The following is a 13,225-nucleotide window of genomic DNA, read 5'->3' as shown; positions in this document are numbered from 1 at the left end:
TCGTTTGCAAATCTCCATCGACATGGAAATATGATTGACATTCTTATTTATCCCATCCCCACGAAATAATTGAAAAGGCTCAAGGGCATAAAGGTAATGAATGGTATCCCTATCATCGGATCTTGGCAGCCCCCCCCCAAAAAAAAAAAAAAAAATTGATCTTTCTGTAATTTTCCGATCCATCGTTCTCTACTTGTCGTTGATTCATTTGTTTTACTTTGTGAAAGTATTAAACAATTTTCATTTATGATTTATTCCTTTATAAATGCCACTTTTGATGAATAAAAAATTCTGTTATTTCTCCTTCCTTTTGAAATGGACCATTTTTATTAATAATAATATATTAATATGATATTCAGAACAAACTGAAATTTCCATCTGGTTATTTTCAACGAACTTTTTTTTCAGGATATAAGGTTAATATTCGACAAATTGATCGGCTTCATTATATAACGACAAAAGATTACAATCACTATCTTTACATTTTCTTGAATTGAGATCAAGAGTGTAATGCCACAATTTCAATTGAAAAAAAAAAAATTAATTTAGTTTTTCGATAGGAATCTTTGGAGAGTACCGGATGTGCGTCACTACTAACTGTGACAGACCCTAATGATGTACAGAATCTAATTCTGTTAAATATGTTTAAAATGCCCGGGGTTACTATCGAAACTGATGAACTTCAACTATATCAATCTTTTGAAGTTTGATTGACGAAGTTGAGACCCTTTTGTTTACCTGTATAAACTTGAGAGTGTTTTTGCAAAAATTCTTAGAAATGCTTGACTAGAAATCGATTGCAAAAAGAAATGATATAATCAAGTGTTAAGAAGTTTTAGTTGGGATTAAGAAGGTTTTACATAAGAATTTAAATAATAGGAAATTGGATATTCTAATTTAAGTGATAACTATGATGTTAACTACTGTTATTTTGAGTACCATTGTGAAACTCATAAATACAACTGTCCTTACTTTCATATTCAATTCTAAAAAAAGCCACTCAAGTTCTTATCTGTGCACTCACAATAATTTTGGAGTATTGTTTGTTACGAAATTCATTGAGAGTAAATCTCATTGTTAGCCTTTATATTATTTCTCAAGTATCACTTGTACTGGAAGAATAATCAGAGTTGAGAGGGTGTGTAGTCAGATAAGTGAATGACATCCAAACTTGAATATGCCTATAACTCTTATTAGATATTTATTGAGAAAATGACAGCTCTCGGGTATTAAAGAAATTAATATTCTAAGGTGCTTAGCATTGTAACATCTTCTTCAAAGTTTAAAAGATATAAGAACTACGCCCTTATTATCCTTACATGACTAGATAATTGCATAAAGCTCACTATTTAACCCTGAAACAAGCATATATCTTATCTCCTATACCAAACTTGATATAAAATCAATGAATTGAGTCACGTACTTTTTAATTTAGTAGTTTGCCCGTTGTTATGTACTAACTATTTCATTTCATTTCATTTATTTATTCCAAATTCTCATTAAAAAACATACAACATACAAATCAAAGAATACACTATATACAAATTAAGATACAAAAATAGAAATACATTTAACAAGAGAATAAATGAGTTTGGTATAGGAAATAATGACTAGAATATATTCAAGTCTTTTCTTCTCGATTTATTTAATTTCTTGTATTGTTTTCAACATGAGAAACCTATTGTGAATAAGTTATTTATCTAACATTATTAAAATGATACACAAAAAATATAAATTGTTTAATCACGAAAAATAAATTTTCCTTAGTTGATTGAAACATTGTCTTGTCTTGCATGCTATACTTCCCATTTCAACCTAACAAAATATTAGTTTCAGTATGACATGATTCTACAAATTTTGTTAAGGGTATCAGAATATAAAGCTATTTAATATCTTAATGGAGAGTCTCGTCCTTTTTTACATGAAGTTGTTTTTCATAAAGGTTAAACAAGCTTAGCAAAAAAGAGGTTAAAATGGCTTTGAAATTGGAATCTGAATACCTAATATACTGAATGAAGAAAGTTTAACATCGAATTACATGTGGCAATTGCTTGTGATGACAAATTTGGGGCTTCATTTAGAATGAATGAAATTAGATTTGAGTTTACAAATTAGTCCGAGCCTTCACCCAGGTGTCACACTATCAGTGTTGAAATATTGAACCTACGTCTGACAGCCTCAAACATTTTTCAGGGGACAGGACGTGGCATAAGGGGGCAATTTTCTGAATAGTTGCGAGAGAGCGAAGCAAGTGGGTAGTATTATTTGACCTGTTTATTATGGAAATCCCATTTTGTGACAGATTCTAACATAATATCCAGTAAATCATTGAATAATTTTATATTTCTTCTTATTTTTTTTATTTCGGTGGTGGTGCCTTATTTTTTTTGGGACGGGACAGCAGAGCCCCATCTGTACGCGTCTGATAGCCAAGGTAAAGCAGGGCAAACATGGCAAAGAAACTGAGGAATGTGTTTTGATTGACGTATGCAGGTATAAAAACACAATTACGTGATTAAGCAGACAGTGATTCATGGTGTTAAGGACGTTCCACAGTTAAAGTGAAATCCATGTCATTTTCACCAAACTTTGCACATAGATACTTTAGAACCTTAATATTCGAAATATGCAAAAATTAACATAGGTCCATGTGCTTGATTTTTTGCTATAGAGCTTCAAAGTTCACCCAAATTGATGTTCTTAAGAATTGCGCATTCAAAATAATTTTGCATTTTTAGACCTCGCAAGAATACTACAATGAGTTTAAACCTCTATTACTCAGTCAAAATACATGAAAAAGTCTTCAAATTTCGCAAGAGAGTTATTAATTGTATCGTTAGAATAGAGAATCTAATTATTGTGCTATTCGTTTGCAACTTTAAGTCTAACAGCACAGTCAGTTCTTAAAAATGGCGTAAAAGATAACAAAAACCCAATCTCAAAAATGTGAAATTTCAATAACAGACTACAAAAGTACAATAAATGCTGCACTTTATTCAAAATCCATGTCATTTTCACCTACATTTGCAAAGTTGTAGAGGAATCTATACTTAAGAGGTACAAACATTAAAAAATAGGGGTTCATGTGCTTGTTTTCAAACTATTAGCATTTTTATATGAGCAAACGTGCTTTTTAAAACACCAAAAATGCGCCAAATGCTTTGTATCTATGTGAAGAAAAATCAAAACCACTCTACCATTTATTCAAACTCGGGGTCATATTCGTGATTCTTGGCAGTACTGCAAAGTAAAGTATTTTGAAATTGTAGAGATATTTTTTTAAATGGTCCATGGAATAATTCCATTTTTTTAGCTTCATAAAATAACGCATCGGATATGCAGTTAGGATGCAGATGATGAGAAAAATCAGCTCATACCCACAGCTAATTAATCACCTGTTCATCCATTGTGACGTCAGCGCGCGGAGTGTTAAATATGCGCAGATCATAATGCGCACAAACATAACTGTGGAGCGTCCTTAATGCCTGAAAGCAAATAAGGCCGTGTTATGCCGGTCTGATGAATCCTCAGGATTTAGAATTAAGCTTCTGAACTCAATGTCATTAGTCTCGCAATGATGTAGGTTTTTATCTATAAATTATTATAATATAATATCATCATATTAGGAACCCCATATCGAAAGAATAGCGTTAAACGCATGCCGAAAAATATTAAAGTGCAATTACACAATGCGCGATTTGATTGGTCGAAAATAGCTTGTGGTTGAGAGTCTTGTTTTATTGTAACCCTCTGTTTGAGCAACGAGATGGTATTGAGGATATATACAATACAGCTGTAAAAATCATGTAGTATTGAAGATTGATTTCAAGTTATATTGAAACACATAAGTTTTTGACCGTAGAAGAAACGAGCATGCTACGACGTATGGTATTAAAACAGATGAAAATGGATGTGATAATAACAACAGTAGCTGCAGTGATGATGTTGATGGCATAGAAGAAGAAGAAGAGAAAGATGATGATGATGATGATGACGATGGTGATGATGATGATGGTGTTGATTATAATAATGATATAAGAAATAACAATTCTTTTGACGAAAATTATTTCTAGCCGAGAGAATTTTATTAGGGCCCCATTATCATGAACTTTATTATTGTAAACCTATTATTATCTAAATTTTGTGACTATCACATTAACAGCAAATTCGAACTACATGTTTCGCAATAGTTTTGATTTTTATAGACCATAATTATCGGTAAGTATTATGCAAATGGACCCACCCATTTTATCATATTAATGGAAATCGCTATCATGACCTTTCACAAGGAGGATAGAGATGTGATAATTTTTTTGTTGAATAAAATCATTTTGAAATATACTTCCAGTTGAAAGATCTATTTTCTTCAAATAGCTCATCTCTTTTAAAGCTCTTTATGATAGCAATTACGGTGCAATGAACTCATTTGTTAAACTGACTTCATCACTTTTCTACCAATGTATTTCCGAGTCGCCCCCACACATCAACACGATTTTCTACTCTTTATTATATGCTCACTGAAAAATAATAGTTTTGTGTCACTCTCGAAGAATTATACACTGTTTAAAGTAGACAATGGTGACACCCGATTGTCTCTTTGAAACCTCTGTTATATGCTAGGATTTGAAAAAAAAATATTCCCTATTTAAGATCCATGAAGAAAAAACCCTGATAAAAGGTCTTCCTCTGTTCTACTTATGATGATCTAAGTTTGATGTATTTATTATATTTTCTATAGGCGTGGCAGATATCCTCTATTCTCTAGAGGAGATGGCGTTTCCATAGAATAGAAGAAAATCGTTATTGTAATTATGTTTGATTAATCAGGATAGGCGCAATGACTATAATGCTTGCTTTTGATAATCTACCTTGTATAACGGCTTTTAAGATGTCTGAGAATATTTTTGACGATTATTTAGTCAGTTTTCATCCGATTACTCATTCATTATTAACGATCATGATTCTTCTTTTGTACATTGGATATCTCACGTTGAAATGTCATATAAGTCAAGATTATTCATAGATCCGGCCAACACCGTGCTTGAACTCTGAAAGCAACAATGCTAGACATTGCCTGTGACATTAAATATTGATAATCGATGTCCGGTAATCCTTCCTTAATGACCACAGACCGTCAACTCTGATAATCTACAATTTGACATTTAACAAGAAACTTCACCCCTGAAAAATGTCAGGTATTTTCAAACTAACTACGTTTGGCGCACTCATGCACCTGAGATACTGACTTCTATTTTATAAATCGGAAATGTCCGATTTCCGATTAAAAAAAAATCCTGATGTGAGCATTTCACCTATGGTTAAAATGCACAAGTTGAGAAAAACCACACAAAGCTGTTATCATTTCGTTCTTGAGATTTTAAAGAAAAACCTTCTTGACCTCCCGTTCCAAGTGCTCCCGAAACATTAAACGCTTGCTATTTGCAATAAAAGTATTCAGAATATTTTTGGGTGAATACATTCACTATGAGATTTTACAGAAATTCTTTTTGCATGCATAAAAAGAAAACTTTTGCACCCAAATACATGGTGGCGCTTAGAAATCGAAATCAACCTTTCTGCAGAGAATACAGCAGCCATTTTAAGAAATAAGTTGGAAGCTATGTGGTTAATGTTTGTTGAGGACATCGACCTGTTCTTCACAGAGCATACTAATCTATCCGTAAGACACGGGATTACCCATTTCAATTTGTTTTGCAGAAGATCACCACATTTCGGTGTAATGAGGTAAAAATGCATGTCTTAGAACAGATCATTATGTTTTATGTAGTATATTAATGCAGGTTTTATGTCATAGGGAGACATTGACGCATTGGACACCGAAATTCAGCCTCGTTTCATATTTGCATGATCATAGAGCTATGCAGTCACTAATAATCATTGCGATAGTGAAAATTGTGAAATGGCTCCAAATACAGAGAATATTGATTCGGTATCTCGGAGATTTCCTTATCAATATCAGCGTCTTTTGTCATCCTTAAAATAAAAGTTTGATATCATCTGTTTCCAATTTTTCACTCACCAATTTTCAATATTCATTTAGTAATGGGAAATATGTCTATGTACATTCATTGTCCTTGGGATACGCTTGCCTTTAAATCCCTTATCTAACACTTTTTTCTTTTGGTCATATTGCTGTAGTCTTATATTTCTCTCTTTACATGTGATATTTTCATTTACACCACCATTTACCCTCTCTCGTTTTTCCAATTTCGATGTCTTTACATTCATGTATTACCTATTATCTTTTCATTCATTATCTGTGCATATGGCATCATCGGAGCTGTGATTGATAATTGCCAAAACACAAAAATATAATTTTAAGGTATTCTTTATTTTCCAAACTATTCTAACATACTTTCGCTGTCGTATCGTGTACCATCATTTAGGGTTACTGAAGAAAATGAGTTTTCCCGTTTTCTTTCTTCCTATTTCTATTATGCCATATGAAAATGATATGGTGGATGTGAGATAACTAGTCTATGAGGAAACTCTCATGCGAGAGGATACGAAGCACACCAAAACAAAAATAAAAAAGAATAACGAACCCCAAAACAACAACAAACAACAGGTAAACGTCCTCACATTCTTTTATATGGCACAGATTCCCTCATAGCCACAACGCCCTCTGCGATAAGAAAAATCTAATATGGCATCTTTGAACCTTTCATGACAAATATTTATTGTTTATTCATATGACAGCAGGTATATCACCTGCTTGTTTTACTAAACATTTAAATATTAACGTGCTGTGATGATACGAAGAAAAAGAAAAGTAAAATTCTCAGGACATTTGAATTAGGGTAGAGTAGGCCTACATACAATAAAGAGAGTAACTTAACAAAAAAAGCGGAGGACCTTACAAGAGAAAGAGAAGAAAGGAGGATGTTGGTAGGTTGTTCGTCCAAAATACTTACTTCAATTTAGCTGGGAGGTTGTGGAGGGTGAGTAAATTATGTACGAAACAAAAAAAATGCAATTTAAAAATGCATACACATCAAAGTGACCTGAATAAGAATCAAACTCTAGTAACAATTAGATATTTCTGAACTTTATGTTTATCCTGTGTATTCACTTGTGCAAAGGAGGTTAAAGCTAAAAAAACCTTCGCAAAAAGTTCTTGTGAATTATTGAAATGCCATTTTCATAATCAAATCTAAAAAAATGGAATACTTAAGTAATTGTATATCAGGAAGCTATTTAAAAAAAGATGTATCCTGACTTATCTAATGTAAATTCTACCCAATAAATGTCCAGTTTTTATAAAGAATATTTGACACAAAATTTGTAGAGGATCATACTATTTCATTAATCTGACACCAGTTTTAAAGTTGAAAAGGAATATCCCTTACAGCTACCAAAACTTAAGACAGACTTTAATGTATATCACCTTCAAGCTGATTTCCTTCACGCCTCTCACGGTGTGGAAATCAAATAATAAAAGTTGAAATTTTCCATTACACCATATTAATATCCCAATAGCTTATTCATCATGGGAATCATGGGAAACTCTTTCTACATACAAGTGAGGTCGTTAAACCTTCGACAATAAAACAAAATGAGATATGAAGTTGAGTAATATGAAAAATGAGGAAAAAATGAAAAGCACGAGAAACAAAATTCCAATCAAACCATGCACGAATAAATGTTTATTTTCTTCTTATGGTCAAAAAAGCGTATTTGCATGACAACGCAATAATGGTATTTAAATAGGTTTATTTCAATAAGTTCACCAACATTTAAATCTAGACTAAAATATATTTTTCTTCGCTTCCATGGAATGCTAAGATGCCATCTTGCTTATTCAATATTCATGGCAAGTAAAAATTATCTACAAAAATCTTTGGAATCAATTTCATACTCATCCGTCATCCCGCTCATTTGAACGCAAAATTATTTTCTTGGAAAAGTATTTTAAAAAAATCTAAGGTAACCTTGGGCTAATTACCAACCAGTGCAGTCTTCTGTTAGTTTAAATTGAAGAGAGTTGAGAACAAAGTAATACGATCAACGATGCGGATTTATTATTTTTTAAACATTTTTTATTTCAAATTTCACTCTATATTGATATTCAACTCACTCTCTTCTCCGAACCATTCCCGTTGTCACTCCAAAAATTATTGAAAAACCATCATACCTCTCTACATATCCAGTCTGATTATAATTCATTCTCTGTTTAAACCCATCACTGATAGTGTGAACTTTTTCAAGAGGATGATTATGGGGATACCATTTAAGTGGAAATGCATGATGTCATCTATCTTTCACTTATGCAGTTTTATAACCTCTAGGAATCAAAATTAAAATGTGTATTTATGGACTCTCCATTTTGTTCGAGGTGAGAATTTCCCCTGCTATTGATGGACAGGTGGTGGTGGGGGGGGGGGGGACCAATTAGGACACAGGGTGTACTGCACTGTCCTCCATTTTTGCCCAAATAATGCCTGTCCTTTAATGAGAAGGGCAATGTCTGATTTCTTTAGGTATCTTTTTATTTGTTAATCAGGAAATGGCGATAAAAGGAAGATTTACTTACTTTCTGTGCCACCCCTGTTACGAAATATTTGATCTGCTCTTCCGTGTTGATGGATATATATTCATGACATATTTCATGTCATCAATAGCTAACTTGTTTACCCAAGACGAGCGAGCATCGCACTGTTAATTTCATCTATATTGTAAAAGTTTATGAGCATTATTTTTAATGATGTGATTTTATGAATTGCGGGGGTGGGGCGATTAGTCGGATAAGTGTGGGGTGGGTGCAAAAAGTACAACAGTTGAGAAGTAATAATTTTCTACACCTCACTCAGATTGAGAGTTTTTTTAAAGGAATTATATACAGTCTATATTTAAGTTCATTCACTAACCAATTGGTGATATTTTCAATGCAGGTGAAATAATGACTTGGAGTCAAAATTGAATGGGTCGAATTTTGTTGGTAACTGGTTTCCTTTAATAAAGTGAAGTAATGATTTGAACTCCAGAACTTCGTAGACATCTACAATTGTGTGGTCATATTGAATGTCACTACACACGTATTTTAGGACCATTTGAAAAGGTTTCAATGCTGTACAATCGATTGACCCGATTCTATGGCTTTTATTTGAGCTACAATGCCCTCAACGATTTAACCTCATTTTCGCCACCAGGCAAGACGTATGTCCTCTTTCTGACTTTAGCGCAAGTTCCAGAAATAATTCTACCCCTCCAAGCCATTTCTTAAGAAAAGTCTCAGATGTGAAATTTACACGAGAGAGGATGAGAGAGCACAAAACACCAACTAACAACTATCTGTAACAACAAAGACGTAGTTGCATTCCCTTATATTCATTTTTATTTTTTTGTAAACTCAAATTTGAAAAGGTTCAATGAGCGACCATTTCGTATCACTTTTGATTATTACTCTCTTTTTTGTTTCATTTTCTCTCCGAAATAACTTAATCAGTTTGATAATGGCAGTGTGGCGCATGATTGGGACAATCCCATTCCCGTTAAAACCTTTCCCCCTCCATATTTCAAAAGTCCTGGAATCGCCAATAATTAATTCAAGGTACTCATAGTGTGAGATAAACAAACAGAAGAATCGTATAGTGATTGGACAACTGTTCCAGTTGAAAATTAAAAATATCAAAACCATCGATTCGAATTGTTACAACAACAAAAATTATGTAAAATCAATTTTCACCTTCCCCCAGAATTCAAAACACGTCACCCAATTAAAAGAACATTACCTCTGGATTCTAATGCACGAGCAAACTATCATCTTTATTGAAGGTTACTGACTAAAGATTGATTACTAGTTCTCTTTCTACTTTTTGGTTTTGGAACATTACTTCTGAAACGACGCTGGAAATGAAACGCCTGAAATTGACAATTCAAACGAGCCAATAGAAAGGGTAATCTGTTATATTGATGCTACCTTGGACTTCAGTAGTAAATTATTCATTGAATGTATACCTGTGTACTTCCTAATCTCTAAATGTAAATTATTAATGTTCTATGGTCTGATAAACAATATAGTCAGAACGGAAGAATAGAGTATCAAGTAAAAGTCAAGAGCTGAACGAAAGCTCCCTTCTCATATCCTCAATTTTACTTACTATCAGGGGCGGCGGAACGTATTTCCGTTGGGGAGGGGGGGGGGGGGTTGCAAAGCCATAAAAGGGCACCTATATGCCAAAAAAGGCATTTTGGTGCAAACGGATATTTTCACCATGAGATTATCATCTGTGTGAAGAAGTTGTGTGTTTTGTAGTAATTGTAGTAATTAAGCTGAACAAAGTTTTTTTAAGGTGATTTCTGATTGATAAGATATATTTAGGTTTAAATTTTTCACGAGCGAGCGGTTTGGAAAAAAAAACTAAATCTGAAGTTGTAAGACTAGCTGTTTGGTAAATTATGGACCAAATTAATGTTAAAAGGGCATCATTGCGAGATGTTGCGAGCGCGAATCACGAGCTCAAACTTTCATGTAATAAGACATGAAAAGTAAACATTCCGAGCAGATTTTGTAATCATGAAAAAAAATTATATGAAGGATATGAATCTAACTAAAGACTTAACGCGAGCGCGAAGCGTGTGCTGAAAATTTTAGTATACTAACCAGAAAAGGAATTTTTCAAAGACTGCATTTAGTGACTCGTGAATAGGATACAGGCTACATATCTCACCAATCGAATAATGCGAGTGCTAAGCACTAGGCATTTTATTTAAACAGGAACAGAATGACAACCTTAATAAACAATAATTGGTGCGAGCACAAAACACGAGACAAAAATGTGTGATATTCCAACTTGAAAACCGGACATTCAAAGCATTTTTGTATGATTTTTTTTGCGAGCCCAAAAAATTGTGATTTTCTCACCTGAAAACTGGATATTCTAAGCACTGTTTGTAACCAGGAACAGAATGAGTACCTTAAAACAATAATTGATGCGACCACGAAACCCGAGCAAACTTGAAAAATGTGTGATATTCCAACCAGAAAACTAGACATTCTATGCATTTTTGTAACCACGAACCGGACGAATACCTTATACTAAACAATAATTGATGCGAGCGCGAAGCGCGAGCCAATTTTTTTTGTTGATTTTCTAACCTAAAACCTAAAAAGGGTATTTCATTTTGAAAAAAAGGCACTTTTTTAAAAAGGGGATTTTTTGTTGTTGGGGGGGAGGGGGGAGCACTTGCCTTCTTTTTTTATTGACAATATCATACGAAAAACGTAATAAATTGTTTGCGATCTATTTGTCCCGAACTTGGGTGTTTCCCTTTAATAGTCAAATACTAAGTTTCCCTCTGAGGTACAGCGTTGTTCCAGACGGCCTGCATGATTGCAGCATTATTTCTTGAGTATGGTTAAATATCATCCAGTTAGGAACATTTTGAAAGCAATCAAACTACACGAACAATACATGTGATACACAAAGCGGGTCAAAACATAATATGTCGCATAGCCAGACACAAATCAAACCAATGTCGGATTCAATTTATTGAACTAATGTGGTAAATAATGATTAAGGAGACGATTCTGCCTACATACAATCCATTTCAATTATTGTTAATGCCGGTGTTAATTTAGCCAAATTAATTAAGGCATGAAGGAACAAAACCACCTCCAGGCTTTAAACCAGCCTCCAACTCGTAGTTCGAACAATAAATTGTCAATTATTTTCAGAATATAATTATAGACCACAATAATGGACATGAAAATAAACAAAGGGCCTTTTCACACATGAATCTTAAATCATCATTGTAATGGTGATTGCAATTCATCTTTAGAATCATCGGACCTTTTGGCGCTCACTCGAATACTGTGATTTGAATTCGAACGTGTCTTTGGTGACTTGTCAATCAAAGCACTGCATCGATACGATGAGTGCTTGAAAGGACACGTAAGCTCCGCCCCCAAAAGATGCTGTGGAGTTAAAGCCTTTCACACGTAAAATTCGTACCGTAATTTGAGTGAAAAATAAGTGGAATTCACCTCCGGAGTTGAATTTGAATTCATGATTGTGATTAGCTTTCGCGATTCTAGTTTGGTTTCACACGTGCAAAAGATTCGTCATTAGCCTTATTTTTAATTGGAATCATCATTCAAATTACGATTGTTTTACCGTGTGAAAGGGCGGCAAATCAATTACAAATCCAGTGCCGATTAAAGACTGCTAGATCCCTTTATAAGAATTGGCGATTAATTCGGCATTTGTAATACTATTCGATAAGTTAATTATTGATTTAATATATGTAAAAATTGCGAAAAAGTAGTGGTTTGACAAGGCTGCCTCCTCTCCTCGAGCGCTTTTTAATTGAATCTTTCATTAGACTAAATAAGTGCAGAGATTTGTAAATTGGCGGCCATTACATAATTCTGAATAATTACAATATAATCATGCCATTTCAGTGCTATTATGGGAAGATATTGCTTTCAGATGATTTCAGAATTAATGAAAAGCAAACAGAGACCTCTTGTGAGATCCGACATAAAACATTTTGTCCTTAATATCAGGCCTGTTTTGTTTCTAAAACCATCAGTGCCACACGCATCGTGCCAATGGACCAATGTAAATGAAGCTTACATTAATGTCAGTGCACTTTGTACATCGTGGAAATCAACAATAAAAATATATTTATAAAAAAAAAAGATTACAATCAGAGCATTTATAATCGTACATGCATAGTAGCGTAGTTTGAATGTGACATATCAGATCATTACTCCCGAACAATAAATTAAAAGAATTACGCGCGCTGCCACCTAATTATTACCTGGGTATCAACACTTAGCATCCCTATCAGCATGCCTTTACCAAGAATATAATTCCCAACTTGTTTTGTTGGGTAGAAATGTTAATGGAGTAGGGTTTTAAACTTAAAGATTTGAAATGATCTCGACCGCACAGATGGTCAACAGGCCAGAGAATAGGTCTGTTAAGATTATCAAATAGGGGATTCCTGGTATTGTGTATTTTGCTAAAGGCAATAAAAGATGTTTTATATATTCAAATAATTTTCTAGTAGAAATTGACAATGGCATTTATTTACATTATCTATACGGGAACAAAAATACATTTATAGTCATGTACGAATTGCAATCATAATAACGATTTTAATGAATCATAATTCCATAGGTTTTTACACCTAAGCTCGATTATGTCGCCATATTGATACGTTAAGTACGAATTATTGTATTATGCAAACACATTGA

The sequence above is a fragment of the Lytechinus pictus genome, unplaced genomic scaffold, assembly GCF_037042905.1.
Source record: "Lytechinus pictus isolate F3 Inbred unplaced genomic scaffold, Lp3.0 scaffold_19, whole genome shotgun sequence".
NCBI lineage: Eukaryota > Metazoa > Echinodermata > Echinoidea > Temnopleuroida > Toxopneustidae > Lytechinus > Lytechinus pictus.
The sequence above is the reverse complement of the archived record's forward strand: the minus strand, read 5'-3'. Positions refer to the sequence as shown.